This window comes from Ailuropoda melanoleuca, chromosome X (assembly GCF_002007445.2).
Source record: "Ailuropoda melanoleuca isolate Jingjing chromosome X, ASM200744v2, whole genome shotgun sequence".
Classification (NCBI taxonomy): domain Eukaryota; kingdom Metazoa; phylum Chordata; class Mammalia; order Carnivora; family Ursidae; genus Ailuropoda; species Ailuropoda melanoleuca.
The window spans coordinates 25,645,403-25,668,368 of NC_048238.1; the positions used below are offsets into that span (position 1 = coordinate 25,645,403).

At 39.8% G+C, this 22,966-nt stretch overlaps 1 long non-coding RNA gene across 1 annotated transcript in view; it reads left to right on the plus strand.

Annotated features, from left to right (window-relative positions):
• The window catches only part of LOC117797500, a 78,787-nt gene extending 57,211 nt beyond the window's left edge, over positions 1 to 21,576 (plus strand). The window contains exons 2-3 of the long non-coding RNA XR_004622514.1: positions 17,151 to 17,361; positions 21,454 to 21,576. This is a non-coding gene — a long non-coding RNA (uncharacterized LOC117797500). The remainder of the gene's footprint in view (positions 1 to 17,150; positions 17,362 to 21,453) is intronic.
• Positions 21,577 to 22,966: the final 1,390 nt, after the last annotated feature.

Below are 22,966 nucleotides of genomic sequence, written 5' to 3' on the forward strand. Positions count from 1 at the left end.
AGGGGGTGAGTCAACTGGGTTTTAACCCTAATTGTATCTTTAACGGCTATCGGCTTTTTGGGCAGGCTAGTTAACCTAATGGAGCCCATTTTATTGTCTGTAAGTGATAATTATAGCTACCTCAATGGGCCACCATAGAGATTATATCAGAGTCTATATGTGAAAATTCATAAAAAGAGGAAAGTTCTCCTTCCTTTGCCAAAGCATCTATAGTATGCTCTGCAGATGGGGATACATAAATATAAGCTAAGTAATAAAATACATGGTTGTGTGATGATGGCTAATTTGGCATCAATACCATAGAAGAAAATCAAACCAGGATTTAGGATATCCGGATTCTAGCCTCAACACTCTTTGACCTCAATAGAATTATTTAACTTCTTTGGTATTGAATTCTTTCTCCCTAAAATGCTTTTCCCTCAATCTACATGTCTCACTCTCTTACATCCTTCAAATTTTTACTAAAGACTTTTCCATGAGGACTTCCCAGAACACCTACTTAGAAATCATTTCTTCCCTGGCTCTCTAGATTACTTGTCACCATCTGGCATGCTATTTATTTCTTCGTTTAGTATATATTCACTTCCTTATTTATAATATAAACCCCATGAGAGCAGCAACTCGATACATGGGAGGCATTACAGTTTTGTTGAATGAATGTATATATGTATAAATTGAGGGATTGGCATGAGAGAACTCTACAGTCCTTTCCAGTTCTACCATCTTGTGGCAGATAATATTACTATTTTGTTCCAGTTTTAAGTTATCTTAAACAATTTTAGGTCTATGTTACTAGAAAAGCTAACTTTGGCAATAATGACATTATCCACGATTAGATAAATGAGGCTGGAGTGGTAGTTCAAGATGGTGGCATAGGGAGACCCTGAACTCACTTCCTCACATGGGCACACTAGATCTACAGCTATATATATAACAACTCTCTCTGAAGAAGACCTGAAAATTAGCTGAACAGCTCCTCCACAATGAAGGATGAAAAGGACACATTGAGACAGGAAGGAGGGACAGAGACACAGTCTTGCCACAAACCCCAACCCTGGTGTGATGACCCACGAGTGGGAGGGATCTTACAAATATGGAGCATATCCCTGAGGAATGAGGAGTTTGAGCCCCACATTAGGCACCTCAATCATTGGGGCCTGCCCCAAAGAAAAGAGTCCCCAAGATATCTGGCTTTGAAAACCAATGGGGCCCATGAGCAGGAAACCCAAAAGGCTATAGAAAACCGATACTCCACTGATAAAGGGCTCATACACAGACTCGCTCACCCCAGGATCTAGTTCAAAAGCAGCAGATTGAAAAGATTTCTATCTTTTAAAATTTGTTAAGCTTCTTTTATGGCCAAGAGTGTGATATATCTTGGTGAAGTTTCCAAGTGAGCTTGAGGACAGGTATTCTGCTGTTGTTTGGTTAAGTGTTCTATAAATGTCAATAAAATTCAGTTGATTGAAGGTGCTATTCAGTTCAATTATATTCTTACTGATTTTCAATCTGCTGGATCTGTCGGTTACTGATAGAGGAGTGTCGAAGTCTGTAACTATAATTATGAATTTGTTAATTGTTCCTTGCAGTCTGATCAGTTTTTGCCTCAAGTATTTTGATGCCTGTTGTTAGGTACATACGTATGAAGAATTGACCCCTTTACAGTTACATAATGCCCCTGTTTATCTCTGATAAATATTCTTGCTCTGAAGTCTGCTTTGTTTGGAATTAATGTAGCTACTCCAGATTTCTTTTGATTAGTGTTGGCATTGTACATCTTTCTCCATCCCTTTGCTTTTAATCTATATGTGTCTTTATATTTATAGTGGGTTTCTTGGAGACAGCATCTAGTTGGGCCTTGCTTTTCTTATCCATTCTGACAGTCTCTGTGTTGTAACTGGTATATTTAGATCACTGACATTTAAAGTGATTTTTGATATAGTTAGTGTAATATCTACCATATTTTAACTGTTTGTTATTGTCCTTGGTTTTTTTTTTGTTTCGCTGTGTGTGTGTGTTCCTCCTTTTCCCCCCTGCATTCTTGGGTTTTAGTTGAGTATTTTATATGATTCCATTTCTCTCTTCTCTTAGCATGTTACTGTACATCTTTATAATTTTTTTATGGTTGCCCTAGAGTTTACAGCATACATTTACAACTAATCACTTTCAAATAACACTATATCACTTCATGGTTAGTGGGGATACCTTATAACAGAGTCTACTCAATGTCTATATCCTGCCCCTTATTACACTGCTGTTGTTCATTCAATTATGCATAAACTATAGTCACCAAATACATTGTTGCTATTATTATTTTGAACACACCATTAACTGTTAGATAAATTAGACTAAGAAAAATAGAAGATTTTATTTTGCCTTCATATATTCCTTTCTGTATATAGATCTGTTTCTGACCTACATGATTTTCCTTCTCTATGAATAATTTCTTTTAACATTTCGTGCAAGGAAGGTTTCCTGGTGACAAATTCCCTCAGTTTTTATTTGTCTGAGAAAGTCTTCACTTCTTCACTTTTGAAGGATAATTTTGCAGAGTCCCAAACTTGAGATTGGTTTGTTTGTTTCTTTCTTTCAAAACTGTAAATATTTCACTCCACTCTCTTCTTGCTTGCATGGTTTCTGAAGAAAAGCCTGGTATAATTCTTATTCTTGTTCCTACGTATGTAAGGTGGTCCTTTCATCTCCCCTCTGACTGGTCAAAGTTTTCTCTTTGTCTTTGATTTTTGCAGTTCAACTATAATATACAATTAAGAGTTGAATTTTGTCCCCCTGCCCCAGAAAAAGATATGTTGAAATCCTAACTCCCAGAACCTCAGAATGTGACCTTATTTGGAAATAGGGTCATAGCAGATGTAATTAGTTATGATGAGGTCATACTGGAGTAGGTTGAGGCACTACCCCACCATGACTGGTGTCCTTATAAGAAGACAACTGTGAAGACACAGAGACACACAGGTAGAAGGCCATGTGATTATGAAGGCAAATATTGGAGTTACATAGCTGCAGGCCAAGGAATGTCAAAGATGGCCAACAAACCACCAGAAGCTAGGAAGAGGCAAGGAATGGTTCTCCTACGGATTTCAGAGAGAGCATTGCCTTGCTGAAACCTTCATTTCAAACTTCTAGTCCCTAGAACTGTGAGAAAATAACTCTTTCGAGCCACCCTGTTTGTGGTACTTCGTTATGGCAGTCCTAAGAAACCAACACATGTGTGTAGGTGTAGATTTTTGGTATTTTTTTCTGCTTCATGTTCTTTGAGCTTTCTGGGTCTGTGGTTTGGTGTCTGTCCTTAATTTTGGAAAATTCGTACCATGAATCTGTTTCTGAGGCTTGCTGTGCTGTGCAGATCTTGATTTTGCTTTTTAGCAGGCTTGTAATTTTTTAGTGAAAGGTAGACATGATGTATTGAGTAAAAGAAACTGAGATAAATATGCCTTTAGTGTGAGCTTTCATGTGTATCTGGCTAGGAGTTAGGCCATTTACTGTTTGCTATAGCTGTGCAGTCAGCGACTAAAATATCATCTAGTGTTCTGGGTTTTGTTCCCCCTCACCACCATTATCTTTGGGCTTTCCTAGAGATTCCTTCTTAAAGTGGAGGCTTGTAGTTCTTTGAGCTGTAAGCCCCTATTATTATACAGGGGCCAAATTGATGTGATGTTAAAATGGAGGGGGGGGGCTAGACATTCTATAATGCTATGATTAGGGTTCAGTTGTCCGTGAGCTTATGACCTTCAAAAGTGCTTCTCAGCCTTCTCTCTCTCATTAGGTGAGACAGGAAGCCTAGAGGGACCTGAAATTGGGTATCTCCCTTCCCCTAGACCAGGTAGGCTGTGGTAAAGTGTAAGTGGGTTAGGCTCTGGTAAAATAGTTTCCCTTGAGGGCAGGCTGTTATTAATGAGAATAGAATGCTCTGGGTTCAATTTAAAGTAGTTATTCCCACACCCTGACCACCACCTGTAACACAAGGGGATTCTTCTCTGATCTTCACCCTGAGAACCTATCAGGCTCCTCGAGGTAATACTCAAAAAATCATGGAGGTCCCTATTCGATTGCACCGCAGGCACTTTATCTCTCAAGCTAGCCCACAGTCAATCTCTAGCCATTAGGTAGTCTTTCAGTAGGAACACTTGCAACCTACCAAGCTCCTGGAGCAGCTTCTGTTTAGGGTAAATTGTGATTCTCTGTATCCTGTGTGTTTCTAGTTTCCAGGGCAACGGTTGGCCCTGTAACCTCAATCCTCTAATGGATCTAGGAAGAGTTGTAGAGTTTTAGTTTGCTTACAAGCATTTCTCTTGTTGTGAAGATAGAAGGGCATCTAAGCTCTTGATATGTTTGACTAAATACCAGAAATAAAAAATGTTTATTCTTGAAAATTAAGAAAAATAAGCAAAAAGAAGAACAAAGTCATGCATAATCTCTTCACCCTGAGATGCAAAGTTAGGATATTTTTTCTATCTGGGTATTTGTTTTATGTCATATTTTAAACATACAGAAAAGAAAGAGAATACTATCATTACCATTTACCCTTGTTCATTGTTTGCTCCATTGTTTTCTGGGTCTTTTCTTTTAAAGAAGTACAGTGTAATAAGAGGTGATACCTTGTTTGCACACTTCTCAATTCTTTTCTCTCCATAGACATAACCATCATCCAGATTTTAATCTATATTTTTCCTTATATTATTTTGTTTTTTTTTAAATAACAAATGCATGCTATTAGATATTACATAAACAGAATCATATCGTATGGAACTTTCTACAGGTTGCTATTCTCAATCAACATCTTGCTTTGGTGATTTATTTATGTTGAAACATGCAGATCTGGTTCATGTGTTTTAACTGTTCCTGATTCTGGGTACTCTATGATCTTACCCACTTTGCTAGTCCGTTCTCCTCTTAATGGACATCTAGGTTGCTTCTGGGTTTTTACTCTTACAGGCAATGCTGCAGTGACCATTCTTTTTTTTTTTTTTTAAAGATTTTATTTATTTATTCGACAGAGATAGAGACAGCCAGCGAGAGAGGGAACACAAGCAGGGGGAGTGGGAGAGGAAGAAGCAGGCTCATAGCAGAGGAGCCTGATGTGGGGCTCGATCCCATAACGCCGGGATCACGCCCTGAGCCGAAGGCAGACGCTTAACCGCTGTGCCACCCAGGCGCCCCAAGAAATGAAAATATTTTTGTGGCTTCCTAAAAGTATTATGGGCCGTGACACCGTGCCGACTGGATAAATCAGTCCTATTCACAAGGCATGGGAAAGACTCACAGAAGACCTCAAAGAGAAAACTTGTTTACTTTTGTTTTACCTAGAAATTCCAAAATTTGTGCTCACAGGGTCCTATGAACATCTCAAAGCTTACCAGTGTTCTATAAAACACAGTTTGGATAAAATGTTCTCTGCTCTTAAACTGCAATGATAATCACTTTGCAGAAAGGTAGATAGCAATGCAAAATCAAGTTACTCTGACTTGGCCATGGTTGAGATCACTGAATTAGCTGTAAAATACCCATAAAAGCCTCTTCAAGATGTTTTATAGAGCAAGCAAGCATATCAAATTCTCACATGTAGTTCCCATTAACATATGGGATAGTTGACAATTATATTTCATTAACACATCTTTCTAGTACATGGGAATGGTAATACACCATTAACTCGTGCTTTTGCTTCTTAAACTAATCAAATAAAATTAGGATGTCTATAAAACTAGATTCCCAACTCATTTTCAGAAGATAGATGATAAAAATTTCATGAATTAGAAATCAGCCAGTATTCACTGCATGTGGTGACTCCTTTAAAGAGTGGCCACATCCTCTGTGCCTTTATGGTTCTTTTGACACATCAATATGGAACAATCAGCTAGTATTTTGTGTCTTTAATAACTGTTGATATTCCTTTTAAGCCTAAGGGTTTCTTATGAGTATCACCAGAGAAAGTTGGGGCATTATCTGAGATCTGGAAGAAGAGCCACTCCTGAGAATCTATCCCGCCATCTGCAGAGCCACACTTAGCCTCGACATACGTGACTCAAGTGGTCAGGTTCAATACAACAACATTCACTGAGTGCCTTCGATGTTCTAGGTACTAGGTACAAGTGAGATACAGTCCCTGTGGGTAAAGAGCTCAAGCCTACTATGGAAACAGCAAATTTTAATATCATGTGGTGAGAGGGATGCACAGGATATTACAGAAGCACATGGGGGGCAGAAAAGGGAGATGCTGGGTAGGCACCCAGCCCGGCCTGGGTAAAAAGGAAAATGAAAAAGGTGAGCTGGTGAACAGGCTTATTGAGGGGTAGGGGAAGAGCAAAGGACAGGAAACAATTCCTAAAGGAAGCAGTGTGTGAAAAATGGGATGCACTCTGTTTCAGTTTCCTAATATAAATATCAATACAGTAGAATAATCTGGAACATGCAGGCATCAAAGTTTCGTGTTACATTTAGCAAACAATTTCAAACTGTAGACATAAGAGAGACCAAGAGCTGTTATGTGAGAGGTGATCTGATTGTTTTTATAGCAAGGAAAGCATTTCAATAAGTGGTATGAAGTCTGAAAATCAGTTATAAACTTACATTGATCAAATCTCTTCCAGATCGATGCTTTTATAGACATGTTATGATACTGGCAGGTGATGAGTCAGGATAGGACAGGCTTATGCCACAGTAATGAACAAATAAAAATCTCAGTGGTTTAACACAAAATGTATTTTTCACTCACAAAGTCCGCTGTGAACCCAGAGATGCTCCATGGTAAACACCGCCATCAGATGACCAGAGATACAGACTGCTTGGGTCTTCCATATCCATCAGCTCAACATGAGACCTCCTCTGGAGCTGCTGCGGCAAAGGAAGAAACAACTGGAAGGTCAAACATGGACTCTGAAAAACTCTGGAAGTGACATCCAATATTTCGGCTGACAATCCACTGACCAGAACTAATGACATGGCCCTCCCAAGGTGTAATACTCCTCTATAGCCGGGAGGAGAGCAAGACTGGATATGGGGGAATCGCAGATGTCCCTATCACACCAGTCTTTAGATAGGAATACCTTTTTGCATGCCCAGAATCTAAGTTTCTGCATCAATAATAGATGATTGGTACTCTTTCCGAAAAATTTAAAAAAAAAATAAGAGTAGGACTGTTTGTTTTCTAAATGTATTTTCAAGCAGTTATTAAACTGATAATATAGGATTTTAAGCTTCAAATCTATGACAGCTTTTAGGAAGTAACTACATTATCATTAGAAAGCTAAGGCCAATAGCCACTATGAATACTTAAACTTACATTTCTAGAATAATAAAATACTTAGTACTTTCTACGGTGATCTAGCTTTCTCAAAGTGGAGCACCTTCATCAAGACTAGCCAGGGTCCTCGCTTGCGAAGACTTCTAGCCCCACCTACAGAATGAGACTATCTGGAGGGAGGAAACTACCCACGCTCCTGGGGATTATTAAGCACATTTATACTTGAAAACCACCCACCTAGAGGAAACAGAGGTCAAAGCTGGACGAAAGGAATTAATAGGCTTTCTTGAAACCCAGCTGTGGAGTGGAGCTTGCCTTGAGGCTTGCCTGATCGAAGGCAGGAGAAAGATCTGATTTGACTCATGTTAGTCCTGCTTAAAAGAAACTGCAACAGACCCTCCTGGGAGCACCCCAGCCATCTATTCAGCAGGAGATCCCGATCATGCTACTAAAAATTGGACCTAGTTTGAGCACAGAGCTGATTCAAGAATCATGCATTTGACTCTGATGTTTTTATTTTCAACTCTTGTCTTTTCTGGGTACCTTCATCCCCTAGGTGATCTCATCCAGTCTTACTGCTTAAAATGCTGACTACATGCTAAGTCCTTGAAAATATTTCTCTCTAGACCGAACCTCTTTTCTAATATCAGACTATTCCCTGTTCAACATCTGCATTCAGATGTCTAAAGAGGCTTCTCAAAGTTAACATGTCGAAAACTGATCCCCTGATATTCTTCCCAGAAATGTGCTCCTCCCATGGACCGACTCTCCCATCTCAGGTTATGGCAACTTCATTCTTTGTTGGTCCAGGCCAAAGTCCTTGGAGTCATACATGATTTCCCTTTCTGCCATATATCCTATCCAATCACCCAATGGATCCTCTCCGCTTTGCTTTCAAAATATACCCACGATTTCATTGCTTCCCACTCACCCCCACTGTTACTACTCTAGTTGGAGTGCCCAGCATCTCTTATCTGGCTTATGGCAGTGGCCACATAAATGGTGCGTCTCATTCTTTCTCCTCAAGTTCCTCTTAGTCTGCTCTCTCATCGTGGCATCCAACATGACCCTGTTAACATATTACAGCACCTCATGGCCACTCCTGTGTCCAAGTTCTCCAAGAGGCTCCCACATCACTCTCAGGAAAGATCAAAGTTCTAACAATGGTCTGCAGGGCCTTGTATGATCTAACTCCCCCCTTTTCTGACTTAATTTCCTTCTACACTTTCCCTTATTCATTCATTTCAGACACATTGTACTTTTAAATTTCCTGTCACACATTGGTCCTGGTATCTCCTTTGTACCTGTTATTTCACCTGCCCAGATGATTTCCCCCAGATATTTGCAGGTCATCCATCAGGTATTTGTTCAAAGGGCATCCTCTCTGCGAGGATATAGTGCTAAGTGCTAAGGAGAATGAGAGGGGATATAAGGTGCTGGATAGGGCGGAGGGTGATCTCCTACAGCTAAAATGTCACCCCCCTCCCAGTCCGGCACCTTATACCCCCTCTTATTCTCCGTAGCACTAACACACTGTGTATTTTTATTTATATCTTGCTTATTATCTGCCTTCTACACCAGTTTCTAAAGGTTCGTGAAAACAAGCTTTATTTTTCCAGTTTCATTCATTGATGTATCTCAGCATCTAGAACAGTGTCTAGCACATAGTCATTCAATAAATATTTCTTGAAAGAATGAATGAATATTTGTCTGCTAATGATACCAGCCTTTGGTACGTACAATTCTGATACCCATATACTATTGGAGTTTTGTGACCTGCTGTTTGTCTCAGCTTCCTATAGATCTTAAACTGAAACTTTCCACTAAAAATGGCTAAGCTGTCAAGAATAACAGGCAAGTGACAGGAAGGGGACATGATGCCCAGAGCTTTGGCCCTCAACAGTAGAAAATTCCAAGAAAACAAGACAGAGTGAGAGGAGGGACAAAACTTTATGCAAATATGGAGGTATTTGCTGTGATAGGTGGCTTCTGAAATGGCTTCCAGTGATCCCTGCTTCCCTGTACTCAAGAGAAATCTCCTTCTCTTCAATTTGTAATGGCCCTAGTGACTCAATTCCAACAAATAGGATACTGCAAAAGTCGTGGTATATCATTTCCAAGAGGTGGCTACAAAATGATTTTGTTTCTGTGTGGCTTAGGGTCTTTTGCTCTCTCTCACTTTCTCACTCTGCCAAAGCAAGATTCCAAGTGTTGAGTGGCTGTATGGGAAGGCCCACACGGCAAGGAACTGAAGAAAGCCTCTGTCCACAGCCCGTCGATTCAGCCTTCCATCAGACCTCCTGTGAGAAGCTGAATCCTTCCAACAGCCAGAGTGAGTTCAAAAGCATACACTTCCCTTTGGGAGCTGTGAGACAATTTCTGCCCCGACCAACTCCTTGACTGCAGCCCGAGAGACCCTGAGCTCAGAGGACTTGGTTACACCATTCCTAGTTTCCTGACCCACAGAAATTATGAGGTAATTAATATTTACTGTTTTCAGCCACTAAGTTTTGGGGATAATTTGTTACTCAGCCATAAGTAATGAATACACTAGTCATAGGGTAAAATATATAATTACATACAAGGGTATCTTTTTAAGGGAACATGAATTATTGGTGATAAATGAGGGGTAATTTTGAGCGAGGACCTATGTTCATTGTGGCATTTATCAAAATGGTTATAGTTATTCATTCATTCCACAAATATTTCATTAAGAACTATTTAAGGGACAGGCAGAACTCAAGATGGAAAAGGTCTCCACTTTAATTGAGTTAATAATCGAGTTTAGGGTGAAAATAATGGGGACAAACAGCAAGTCCACCAATAAATGTTTAATAATTTCAGAAAAAAGAAAAAAGGGGTTATGCTATATGGAGAGACTGGCCATAGGCATGGGGCACCTCTTTTGAAAGCTCCTTGGGATTTGTGACCCCTAAGTTCAATTCTGACTGATGAGAAACATCCAGCAATGGGAAAATCTATAGGCAGAACACTGCAGGCAGAAGGAATGGCAAATGCTGATCTGCGAATAAGAATAGTATGTAGACAGGGGTTGGATCGTGTAGTGTGTTTGGATTTTATTCTAAAGGTAGTAGAAAGCCCTTAGAGAGTTTTGCCAGAGAGTTGAACATTTCATTTAAATGTTTAAATGGTCATTATGGCTTCTGTATAAAAAATGAGTTGTGGTAGATGGAAGGTTAGGGAAAAGTTTGGGGACAATCTGGGATTAGTCCACTCCACAAGGCTTAGCCATAACCCAGGTACTTTCAGTGGCAGTGTAGCACTGAGCCGCCATGTTCTTGCATGAGGGGAGATTGTTAGACTGTGGCAGACCCCCAAGTGGGTCTTACTCCCTTGTCAGTATAAGCTGAATGACTGGCAGATTGGTTTGTGCATGGTGGAGGAGATTTGGGGAAATCAAAAGACATCATATTTGCGGTCAACTCATTTGTTCTTAAAACAGGGTCAAGTTTACTTCTTCTCTTACTCAAAAGAACATTTAAAGATAGACTAAACTTGGTGTTTTGTGCAAGGAACAATTCCTTATTGCTCAAGAAGAAAATGCAACTTTGATGTTTTTAAAACAGCTGTTAGCATTTTTTTGGTGTGTTCATAAGTAAGATTTTTATGACCTTGAAGACTAGCTTCACAGCACTATAAACCAATTAAATGCTAAGCATAGTGTCTCTTAACCTTGTTAATAAGTATTCCACATAGAAATTACTCTTCAACTCCCTTTATGCTAATTAGGACTCCAAGTAAAAAAACAAATTACGAGAAGAGATATACTCTGTTTTTTTGGCCTTATCAACTGCCATGAAGAAGAAAATGATGAAATGTGTCATGGGATGGGAAAGTTGAAATGCTTACAGCTGTTACTTTGACATACTGCTAGCTTAATGCTGACTCATAGTCCATAGGGCTATGGAACACTGGGACCACAAAGACGTGACGAAGGAAGTGGGTACAAACTTTCCCAATCACCATAGGTTCTTCTAGTATGAGAAAAACAATAAAAGTCTGGTAACATGACTTCATGGCAAGTTTAGCATTCAAGTGGCGCCATTACTCTAAGTGTACCTTTGTCTGAATGTGTGTACGAGGAGGGATGGTGTATTAGTTTCCTAAGGCTGCTCAAACAAATTACCACAAACTTGGTGGATTAAAGCAACAGAAATTGATTCATAGTACTGGAGGTCCAAAGTCAGAAATCAAAGTGTCAACAAGGTTGGTTCCTTCTGGAGGCTCTGAAGGAGAGTCTGTTCCAGGTCTCTCTCATAGTTACTGGTGGTACCGACAATCCTTGGTGTTCTCCACCTTCTAGAAACATCACTCCCATCTCTGTCTCTGTCTACACATGGCTTTCTTCCCAATGTCTCTCTAAGTCTCAAATCTCTCTCTCCTGTTCAAATAAAGACAACCACTGACTAGATTTAGAGCAGGCTCTACCTCCAGGATGGCCTCATTTTGAGATCCTTAATTATATCTGCAAAGACTCTATTTCCAGTTAAGGTCACACTCGCAGGTACTGCAGACTAGGGCAGATGCATCTTTTGGGGGACATAATGCAATCCACTACAAACTGCATATAAAAATGGTTTGAGTTTGAGAAGCATGATATGGACTCATAATTTTTTTGGAATTGACAAACTAACCTTTTATAAAAAGATAAGTTAATTTTCAAGTCAGAAAACTCAGAAAAGAAATACAAAGACAAAATAAAATGTGGGATTTAATTTTTAAAAATTATTTCTTGTTAAAAATAGAACTGGAGGAGATAATGCTAAGTGAAATAAGTCAAGCAGAGAAAGACAATTATCATATGGTTTCTCTCATCTATGGAACATAAGAACTAGGAAGATCATAGGAGAAGAAAGGGATAAAGAAAGGGGGAGTAATCAGAAGGGGGAATGAAGCATGAGAGACTATGGACTCTAAGAAACAAACTGAGGGCTTCAGAGGGGAAGGGAGGTAGGGGAATGGGATAGGCTGGTGATGGGTAGTAAGGAGGGCACGTATTGTGTGGTGCACTGGGTGTTATATGCAACTAATGAATCATCGAACTTTACATCCAAAACCAGGGATGTACTGTATGGTGACTAACATAATAAAAATATTATTATAAAAAAATAGAACTACTCTGTGATTCAGCAATTGCACTAGTAGGTATTTACCCAAAGGATACAAAAATACAGATTTGAAGGGATACACGCACCCCAGTGTGTATAGTGGCATTATCAACAATATCCAAACAATAGCCAAACCATGGAGAGAGCCCAAGTGTCCATCAACTGATGAATGGATAAAGTAGATGTGATATCTATAACGGAATATTACTCAGCCATCAAAAAGAATGAAATCTTGCCTTTTGCAACAACGTGGATGGAGCTACGGCATATTATGCTAAGTGAGAGAAGTCAGTCAGAGAAAGACAAATACCATATGTTCTCACTCATATGTGGGATTTAAGAAAGAAAACAGATGAACATAGGGGAAGGGGGAAAAGAAATAAAAAAGGAGAGAGGAAAACAAGCCATCAGAGATTCTTAACAATAGAGAACAAACTGAGTGTTGAGGGAGGGAGGTGGGGGCTGGGCTAGATGGGTGATAGGTATTAAGGAGGGCACTTGTTATGATGAGCACTGGGTGTTGTATGTAAGTGATGAATCACTGAATTCTACTCCAGAAACCATTATTGGACTGTATATTAACTACCTAAAATTTAAATTAGAAAAAAGTTATTTCTGAGCCCAACAGAAAACAAGCCATCTTTACTTGACCGCTAACAGAATCATTTTAAGGTTAATTTTTACAATAAATTATAACATGCATAACAAAAGTCCATAATTTGTAAATGTACTGCTTGATGGATTTTTGCAAAGTGAACACATCCACATAAACACCATCCATATCAAGAAATTGAATATTCTTAGCACCCCAATATCATTCTTGTGACCCTAGTTACTACCTGCATCCCTGAGGGTAACCACAATCCTGACTTCTAACAGTCTATAGAATATTTCTTCTTGTCCTTTGATTCTATACAAATTAATCATAGTATATCACTCTTTTGGGTCTGGCTTCTTTTATTCAGTATCATAATTCATGTGTTGCACATGGGCAACATATTCTCACTGCTGTATAGTATTTTGCTGTGTGAATTTGTTAATCTCTTCTACTGTTGTTAGGTATTTGAATTACTTTCAGATATAGCTAATATGAATAGTGCTGCTACAGTCATTCTCATTCGTGTCTGTGGTACATACATGTTCACATTTCTTTGGGGTGTATACGTGCAGGTGGAGAAGTTGGATCATAGGGTATGTCTATGTTCAGTTTGAATAGATATTGCTAAACTGTTCTCCAAAGCAGTTGTACCAATTAACACTCTCACCAGCAGAGTTTGAGAGTTCTAGTTACTTTATATCCTTTATGGCACTTGGTATTGTTAGGCTTTTTAATTTTAGCCATTCTAGTAGGAAGCTCAAGAAAATTTTGATATGATTTGAAGCAGTTGATGAATTGTAAGAAATGAGTCTAGAATTTACTCTAAATATAGGAACATTCCCTTTTAAGAGGTCCAGGGTTGATGGCATTCATGGGAAAGTAAATACTAGTTGACACGAGTAAATAATATTTTCATCATTATGATAATGTTTTTGGTGTTTATCCTTGAAAATCTTTGTATAAGCATGAAATACTTAAATTTGACTGCGGATTGGAAAGAAAACTTTAGAAGCCTTGTCAATGTGAAATAAAGGGAAAGTGATGACAGGTGAGATGTGGAAGGAAGAGACAGAAAAAAAGGGGATCTCTTCACCTCACATGGTGGACAGTAGAGAGGTAACAGTTAAGAGTTGATAGGATGTGGGGTGCCTGGGTGGCTCAGTCAGTTAAGCATCTATCTGCTTTTGGTTCAGGTGGTGATCTCAGGGTCCTGGGATCGAGCCCTGCAGGGAGTCTTCTTCTCCCTCTCCCTTTGCTCCTCCCCCCCCCATGCTCTCTCTCTCTCTCCTCTCTCAAATGAATAAATAAAATCTTTTTAAAAAGTTGATAGGATGTGAAATAGAGTTTCATATGCATTATTTAAAGCTATAGAAGTGACAGAAAATACTATAATTTAGATAAATTAGAAGATATGAGGAAGGTGGAGTTTTATGTTTATTATTTAAAGTTATAAAAGCAATCAATAGGAAATCCTAGAGTTAGCATAATTAAGAAAAAATGGAAGTAAGAGGTAAGGAATTGGGGTTAATTTTTTTTAATTTACGTTTTTCATATATGGTAGTAAACATGTAATTTAAAGTTGATAAAGCAAGAAGTTGATACATAAGCATCTTAAGCTATTTGCAGTTACTAAGATAAATTCCCAAAGAACTAAAAAAAGGCTAAAGGGGTGGTCCCTGGAGAATGCCCGTGAAGGTGTGACTGGCTAGGCCTAGAGATGGTTGCTTTTCATTATAATCTCTTCTGTATTAACTATTTGCCATGTGTATGTAGTCCCTTGATATAAAAGAATGAAGTTTTAAAAGTATCAATTATTGGGGGAAACGATCAATTGTAAAGCTCTTGCTGTGAGTGATTTCAGCTCCTACTTTGAAGGGAGGGAAAAGGAAAGGAAAGAAGTGTAAGTGAGTATGAAGATTCATTATGGGATCCTCCAGGAATTGGGACACCAGAAAAGAAAATTGGGGAAGATAAGAAAAAAAGGATTTCTGTCAGGTTGAAAATAAACAAAAATAAGAATTTTATTTACCCAGATTGTTTCCTTCAGAATTCCATCTGGTTTGAAATAGGTCATGGTTTGAGAACTTCGACAGGTGACACATCCAGAAATTCTTGTGGAGTATGTTGGCTTCCCAATTTCTCATCTTTCTAGGTCAATTCATGGTTTGCTCTGTTTCTAGATAAATCTCACTGTGAATCTGACCTTATCACTCCCTGCTCGAAATCTCCAATGACTCCTATTCAATTAAGTATTAAATCCTCCCCTTGGTATTCTGAATAGCACGGCTCCAATACACAGATTGACAATGATTATGGTACCGCTAAGTACTAAGGTGGAAATGTGAACCAAGGCTGTGCTACTGTTGAGGTCTGTGCTCTTTTATTCTACACTGTAACGACTCAGGTGAAACTCACATGTGCACATAAAGACACATATAAGAATGGTCACTGCAGGGGTGCCTGGGTGGCACAGCGGTTAAGCGTCTGCCTTCGGCTCAGGGTGTGATCCCGGTGTTATGGGATCAAGCCCCACATCAGGCTCCTCTGCTATGAGCCTGCTTCTTCCTCTCCCACTCCCCCTGCTTGTGTTCCTGCTCTTGCTGGCTGTCTCTATCTCTGTCGAATAAATAAATAAAATCTTTAAAAAAAATTTTCATTTCTTTTAAAATAAGAAAAAGTGAAAATATAATAATGAATATATACTAACACAGCCTGGATTATATTAATCTTTATACCAAGGTAGTCATAAAACATATTTTCATAGTTTTTTATGGAGGAAGCAGGCCACACAGGCAAAAGTGTCTAGAGCCCTTGAATATCATAATGTAGCCCTGGTTATAATTCTCTGAAAAGTATGATATGCAGGATTTTTCAGAAGTTACTTGTGCGTGAGTATCTTTTTGTACAGTTTCTCAGAGGACAAGGTTAAGAACATTTGGAAATATTTATATATTGAGATGAACACTGGAACAAGAGTCCTAAGAATTGGATCTTAGTGATATCTGCTACTAACTAACCACGCATCTTAGAGTAAGCCATGCAGCATCCCTGGCCCCCAGATTAAGAAAAATGATGGTGCTCAACTGGGTGTCTTAAAATATGCTGTCCAACTTAAAAAGTAATATTATTTCATATTTTGAATATCCTTGCTTGGTTCACTGATTTTTTTAAGTTTACACACATAGGTTAGAACATAAATTCTGAGTGAAAGTATATTTACTCTAGGCTGAAAGAAATAAAGTTTTATGCCTGCTTTTGGCCCTAACTTCTACCAATAAGAAAATATACTAAATGTCTCTCAAACAAGAAAAAGAGTCAGAAATTTGGGGATATTCTCATCTTGAATGGGTTCTCTACTCAGGTAGGTAGCAATTGAACTGAGAGTCTTCTTTCCCTCTGATGGGGAGTGGTGCTGTGTTGGGGAGGGTGGTTGACCAAGAAGGAAGAGGCAAATATGTCTCTCAGGTTTTAAGTTGGGTGACAGCTTGGCTAGTTGTACTATCAATTCACTTTTTGACAGGTTGAGGTTTTGGTTATTTGTAGGATAACAAAAAGGAGATGCCCCACAGAGGGTTCTACACATTGAGTCTAAAATTCAGGAGGGAGGCCTGGTCTGGTGTCTTGTATCTAGGAATCTTCAGGCCAGTGGGAGTAGTTCAAAGTATTGGAGTCGAAGAAAGAATCCTAGGGAATAAGAGAGTGAGAGGGACAGTGGGCTAAGGATAAAAGTATGGGAAGCATCAACTGTAAGGGGTAGCTATAGCGAGATAAACTCATAAAAGGGGGACAAAAAACCCAGAGAAATGGAAGAACTAGAAGAGGGTATCAATATAGAAACAGAGCAGAAGGTATTATAATGGAAATGGAGTAGAAAGTTTTAAGACAAAAAGGAAAAGAAACCAGGTACTCAAACTCATTGCAGATAGATGGATATCGTGAATATGTCCCCGTATCTTTAAATATTTTTTGAAGAAGCTTATAAGTATTTATCAAGGTCTATGTATATAACGTCAAAATGTTAATAATGGTTATCACCGTTTAGTGTTATTACAAGTGAAGTTAATTTTCTTGTTTGTATTTTCCTGTATTTTCCAAATATCATCTAATTGCTATGGTCTGAACGTGGTGTCCCTCCAAAATTCATTACCTAAATTCTAACCCCCAGAGATGACGGTATTAGAAGGTGGAGCCTCTGGGACGTGCCTCCGTCCTTAGGCTGGAGCCTTCACGCATGGGATCAGTGCTTTAGAAAAGAGGCTTCCAAGAGCCCCCTACCCCTTCTGCTACGTGAGGATCCAATGAGAAGGCTGCAGGCTGGAAGAAGGCCTTCACTGACAACGCTGGCACTTGCGTCCTGAACTCCAGTCTCCAGAGCGGTAAGCAATCAAGTTCTGTTGTTTTAAGCTCCTCAGGCCATAGTATTCTGTTAGAGCAGTCTGAGTGAATGGACTCAGGCAGTAATGAACAGCAAGTGCTGATTTTGTAATCAGGAAAGAAAAGATTACATTTTGAAAGGAGAACGCAATTAGCAGTGTCAAAGATAGTGAAGTCCGGTTATGTAAGGCTGGAAAATGTATATTGGGTTTGGCAATGAGGTCATTATGGATCTTAGGGAAAACACTTTCAGGAGGGGAAGGAGGAAGGCCAGGTTCAGAGCTCAGGGAGGAAAATGGAAGCGAAAGCCCAAGGCAGTTTTTCTGTGCTTTCGAAAGATCTAAAGTGGAGGAACAGAGTGCAGCGAGGTGGTGGTGGAATAGGATGCAGGTGTAAGGACCTTTGTCAATGAAAAGGTCTTCAGGTGTTTATAGACCGAGGGGAGGATCCAATAAAGAGTTTGAGAAAGAGATGACTGACAGAGCAAGGTCAGGGCAGGTACAGGAGATTGAGTTGGACCACCAGCGTGGCTTGGCCTTGAACTGGGAAGGGACAATGCAGACTTGTGGAGTGAAGCAAAGAAAGGAAAAACCAATGAATATAGATATGTTTACAGAGAAATTGAGTGAGACCTCCCTGATGACCTCAATTTTTTCACTGATGTAAAGGCAAGGTCATCTGCTGAGAATGAAATCAGCAGTTGTTTGGAGGAAGGACTTGGGATAAGTTTTTAAGTTCCGGGCCCGTCAGTTGAGGGGAATGGAAAAGAGAGATGGTCAAAACTAAGTAAAATGACAACGAGCTTGTACTGGGAGGCTAAACAAATTGGGACACAACACACGTGTGTGGAACCGTCACATGTGAATTTTTTAGAGTCCTTTAACAGAGTGAAGCTACCAGGTGGGAATCAAGTGGTGAGAAAAAGAAAAATAGGAAGTTTTTGAGCAGCAAGAGGGAGGCTGAAGTGGGGCAGTGTGTAAAGCGTGACAAGGGTCAGTCAGGGTGTGAGTTTTTGAATAGGGAGTGAAAGGAATGACAGGGCCATTAAGTTGGATAAGGTATCTCCATGAATGTTAAAATCTAGAACGACTGCAGAAGTGGCAGACTGGGAGCTGGCCTTTTTTGGCGAGGGGACAGGTAACCAGGCAGCCAGCAGATTGGCCACCATGAGGAGGGACAGAGCTTGGGATAGTAACTATGGCGAATCTGCCAGGAGAATGCGATCTCACGAGAGGATGGCGAAACCCTGTCCAGAAGCAACACTGATAAATGCCACTTCGCCTATTGGGTTCATGCCTCGTTGACTGGGAGACCTCAGCTTCTATGAAACGGACTAAAGGGAAGGAAGAGGGGTACTGAGGAAGGAGCTAGTTAAGGCAAGTTAAGGTCAGTTAAGGCAAGAAGACAGAGCTTTCTGCCCTCGAAACTTAAGATGGATAGGAGTTTGTTAACACTGGATGAAAGTTTTCGACAGGATCCACAGTTGAATGGGGCCAGTAGTTAGAGGAATCAGGAAAAGAAAACATAGAGTATTAAGAGGGTAAAGATGTAAGAGAATAAAACAGGCTTATTGTTCAGAAGTTAACCAAGGAACACAGGGGGGCCTTAGATGCCTAAATTTGGACCAAATGGTTTTGGGACCAGAACAAGGGGCCTCCGAGGCAGTATGTGCCCTAACAAGGTATGAGGAAGGCCTCATATACACATATTCAAAAACCATGATAAAATATGGAAGAAGACAGCATTTTTTCCTCATTACAAAAAAACTCTGGTATGTTTGATTACTGTATTTCTACTTTCTAAAAGCTGTGAAATCCTTTTAAATTGAGGAACCTCCAATTTGTGTTTAGAACTAACAGACCTGTCACACGGACTGAATATGTAGTTAAGGGGAAAACTCTGATTTTTGAAGAGCTCGACTTAGGTTGTTTTGTTTTATTTCCTTATAGAAGGAGATCCGTATGCGTTTTTTTCCCCCCAGTTATTTCACTTGGGAAGAAATAGTCAATCTTAGAAACAGATTTTTTATGTCCAATATCTGAATGCTCGTCTATTCCTCTGTTAGGAAAGTGCCTACGTGATGTATCGCTTTTCTGAGCAGCCTTGTATCTATGGCCTGAACGTGTGGCCCGGGCCTGACCCGTCAGCTGTGCACACACCAGACTTTGAATCAGTGACTAGGGAGGCAAAGAAGCTGGGACAGAGGGGTTTTTTTTTTTTTTTTATGGCTGTAAGAGCCGGAGGAATGCTGTATTAGTGGCAAGAGTTCGATACTGATGATGCCAGCTCTGAGATCTGGAATACAGCATGACTGAAACGCAGTTCTCCTGACGCTGGTACCGTGGTGTGGCATTGGCTGTGGTCTAGCCTGTGGGGCCCCCCTTGCTCCTCGCCTTTCCTGAGCCTATTTCTCAAATCCTCCCAGTGATTTTATGACCTACTAAATGGTCTTTCAGTAAATTCCTTTTTTCTTAAATCTGCCAGAGTTGGTTTCTGGTGCTTGCAACTATAAACCCTGACTGAAACTTGGAGACCACTTGGTAGAGTTCACATCAGTTCCTGAGATTCTGCACATAAACTTTCCCTGTGACCCAGCAATTCTACTCACGAGTTTAAACCACACAGAAATGCAAACATGCACTAGAATGTCTGGATCTACATCATAATAAAAGACAAAACCTGGGAGCAATGCAAAAGTGCATCAACATTTGTTCATGATGTAAAATGAATACATAAATAGTGGCCAATACTTAGAATCCAGCAATGACAATAGTGAACTGCTATTTCAACAACAGAGATGAATCTCAAACCAAACGCTGAGCAAAAGAAGCCAGGCAACAAAAAATACATGCCTCTTAATTCCACTTACAAGGAATGCAAAAACTGGCCAGATGACATTATGATATTACAGGTCAGAGTCATGTTACCTTTGTAGAGGAAAAAGTAACTAGAAAGGGGCCCAAAGGGGTGACTTCTGGGTCTCGGGTCACGTTGTAGCACTTGACGTGCGTGATCACTTTGTGAATGGGCTTCCTTTTTGCTAATTCGTGCCGTACTCTGAAGATCAGTGAACTTTGTTCTTTGTGGCTATCAGTGAGCAGGCAAAACTGAGGCTGGGAGAGATCAAATAACTGCCTGAGATCATAGAAATAGTCCATTAACCAGGCTGCCTGACTCCGACTGCCAAACTCTTCCAATAGCCCCCAACAGCCTCTGTAGGAAGACCTTACAAGCATCGTTGAGTGAATATGTGAAGTTCAGAGATTGAGGCAACTTGCCCAGATGTCAAAGCTAGTCTGTAGGTGGTAGAGCCATAATGTCTATAAACCCAGTTTCTATGTGTGTTCAGTTCACTTCATGGTTCTCCTAAAAGTGGAAAGATGGATCCTACCGGTGGCATGCAAATAGCGTGTATAAAAACTTTCTCTGCTGCTGATAGGAAATGGTATTCGTGATATACTCACATGAAAGCAAACACGCAGGGTACAGATTCATATGTGTGGTATGCTACCATTTGCGTGAAAAGTTGAAAATCTGTCTGTGCACACATGTGTGAGCATTTGTGTGGTTTCTCTTAAGTATTAAATATTTCTGGAAGTATCCCCAAGAAACTGGTAACACTGAATGCTTCTAGGAAAGTGAACAGCTTGGCTAAGGGACAGAGATAGAAGAGAACATTTTTTTTTTAAAGATTTATTTATTTATTTGACAAAGAGACAGCCAGCGAGAGAGGGAACACAAGCAGGGGGAGTGGGAGAGGAAGAAGCAGGCTCCCAGCGGAGGAGCCTGATGTAGGGCTCGATCCCGGAACTCCGGGATCACACCCTGAGCCGAAGGCAGACACTTAACAACTGAGCCACCCAGGCGCCCCAGAAGAGAACATTTTAAAGAGACCCTTTAAATCATTAAAATTTTGAAACGGGAATGTGTCGCGTATTTTAAAATACATTTCAAGTCTTAATTCTACCTACAACCAAAAGTGGATCTCCCCACGGTATCAAATGAGCAGCGCATAGAGGTGAAGAATTCAGGATTTTCGGGGACTCCATTGATGTGTTCAACTTGGGTGAACCCTTATTTTCCTTGTGTTTCAGGTTCTTGTCTTACAATGAAGTTAAGATATGTCTTATCTCCTTGGCACTTCTGGAAGATCTGTCTTAGCTCCTTCAATGGCATCATAGGTGAGTAGAAAAGCTACAGTTTTGTTTTTTTCTTATGATTAGCCACTCTTGTGGCATTATCACTAGAACATGACCCTCTTGTCCCATTCTTTCCCTCCCTTCCTAATTAAATGTATCCCCTGATTTTCCATGTCTCATCCCTCCTCATTCTGGACCTCAAAAACACCAGTTACCCACAATTTGAAGAGCCTCTGCTATTTTCAAGGTGTGCAGCCTTAGGCTTAAAATTTTGTGTGTGACCAAATTTTAAAACATTTAGAGACTGGACAGTGGGACCTTCATACGCTGGTAATGAAAATGAGTAAGTTATATAAAGCATAGGAATCCCTTCTTTGGAGAAATTCCTTAACAGAATTCTAAACATAATGAATGAATGGACTGAGTGAAATAAGGAACCCTGCCCGTAAACGCTCAGTATTTGGAAGGACTCTTGCCTTTATTTTGTCCTGACATTCGGTGCCTGGTGCTATCAGAGTCAGAGTTAATCTCTTGACCACACATTTTATTATAAAACTCAAGGAGTGGCCTATACTATGGAAAGCTCAGTATGCATTATTTTGATTTTTTTTTTCAAGCCGTCTGTTGATACAACAATATATATGGAGGCAAACAACACCATCTACAAATTAATCATCCTTATTGAGCATTAAGCATTGACTAGTTGTTACATAACTCTGTGCCCTAATTGGATCAGGCCCCTGAGTACCAAGAGAATTCTCCACCTTGTAGATCTGTTTATACTTCTATTTGTCCATTGACCAATCCTGAAAGTAGTCACATAGGTTTAAGCGAGTACAGCGCACACGCACATGAAAATATGTTTGGGGAGAAATCAGTGTACTCATCAATAAAATATACAGGAAATATTTTTTAAATGATGTTGAATGGGAACTGAAATATTTGAAGGACATCAAAGCAGTTGGCAAGGGGTTCCTGGGTGGCTCAGTTGGTTAAGCATCTGCCTTCTGCTCAGGTCTTGATCTCGGGGTCCTGGGATGGAGCCCTGCATGGGGCTCCATGCTCCGTGGGGACTCTGCTTCTCCCTCTCCCTCTGCCCCTTCCCCTGCTTGTGCATGAACTCGCTCTCTCTTTCAAATAAAACAGTAAAAATATTTTTAAAAAAGCAGTTGGCAAGTCTATTTTAATAGATGAAGCTTTTGTGGGAAAATACATGTCTAGATGGAACAGTCACACTGGCAGAATTTTAAAAACTATACTACCTTATTATTTTCAGTATTCCTTTGACATTTTTAAGTGTGGCTCAGTGATACTGCTCATAATTTCAGTTATTGGTTAATATTGGCACTTTGTCAAAAATGAACTTTCTTCTTTACATGGTTTTAAGGATTTCTTCATTCATTTAAAAAGCTGTATTGAGGTGTATGATACATACAGTCAAGTACACAAATCTTGAATCTACAACTCT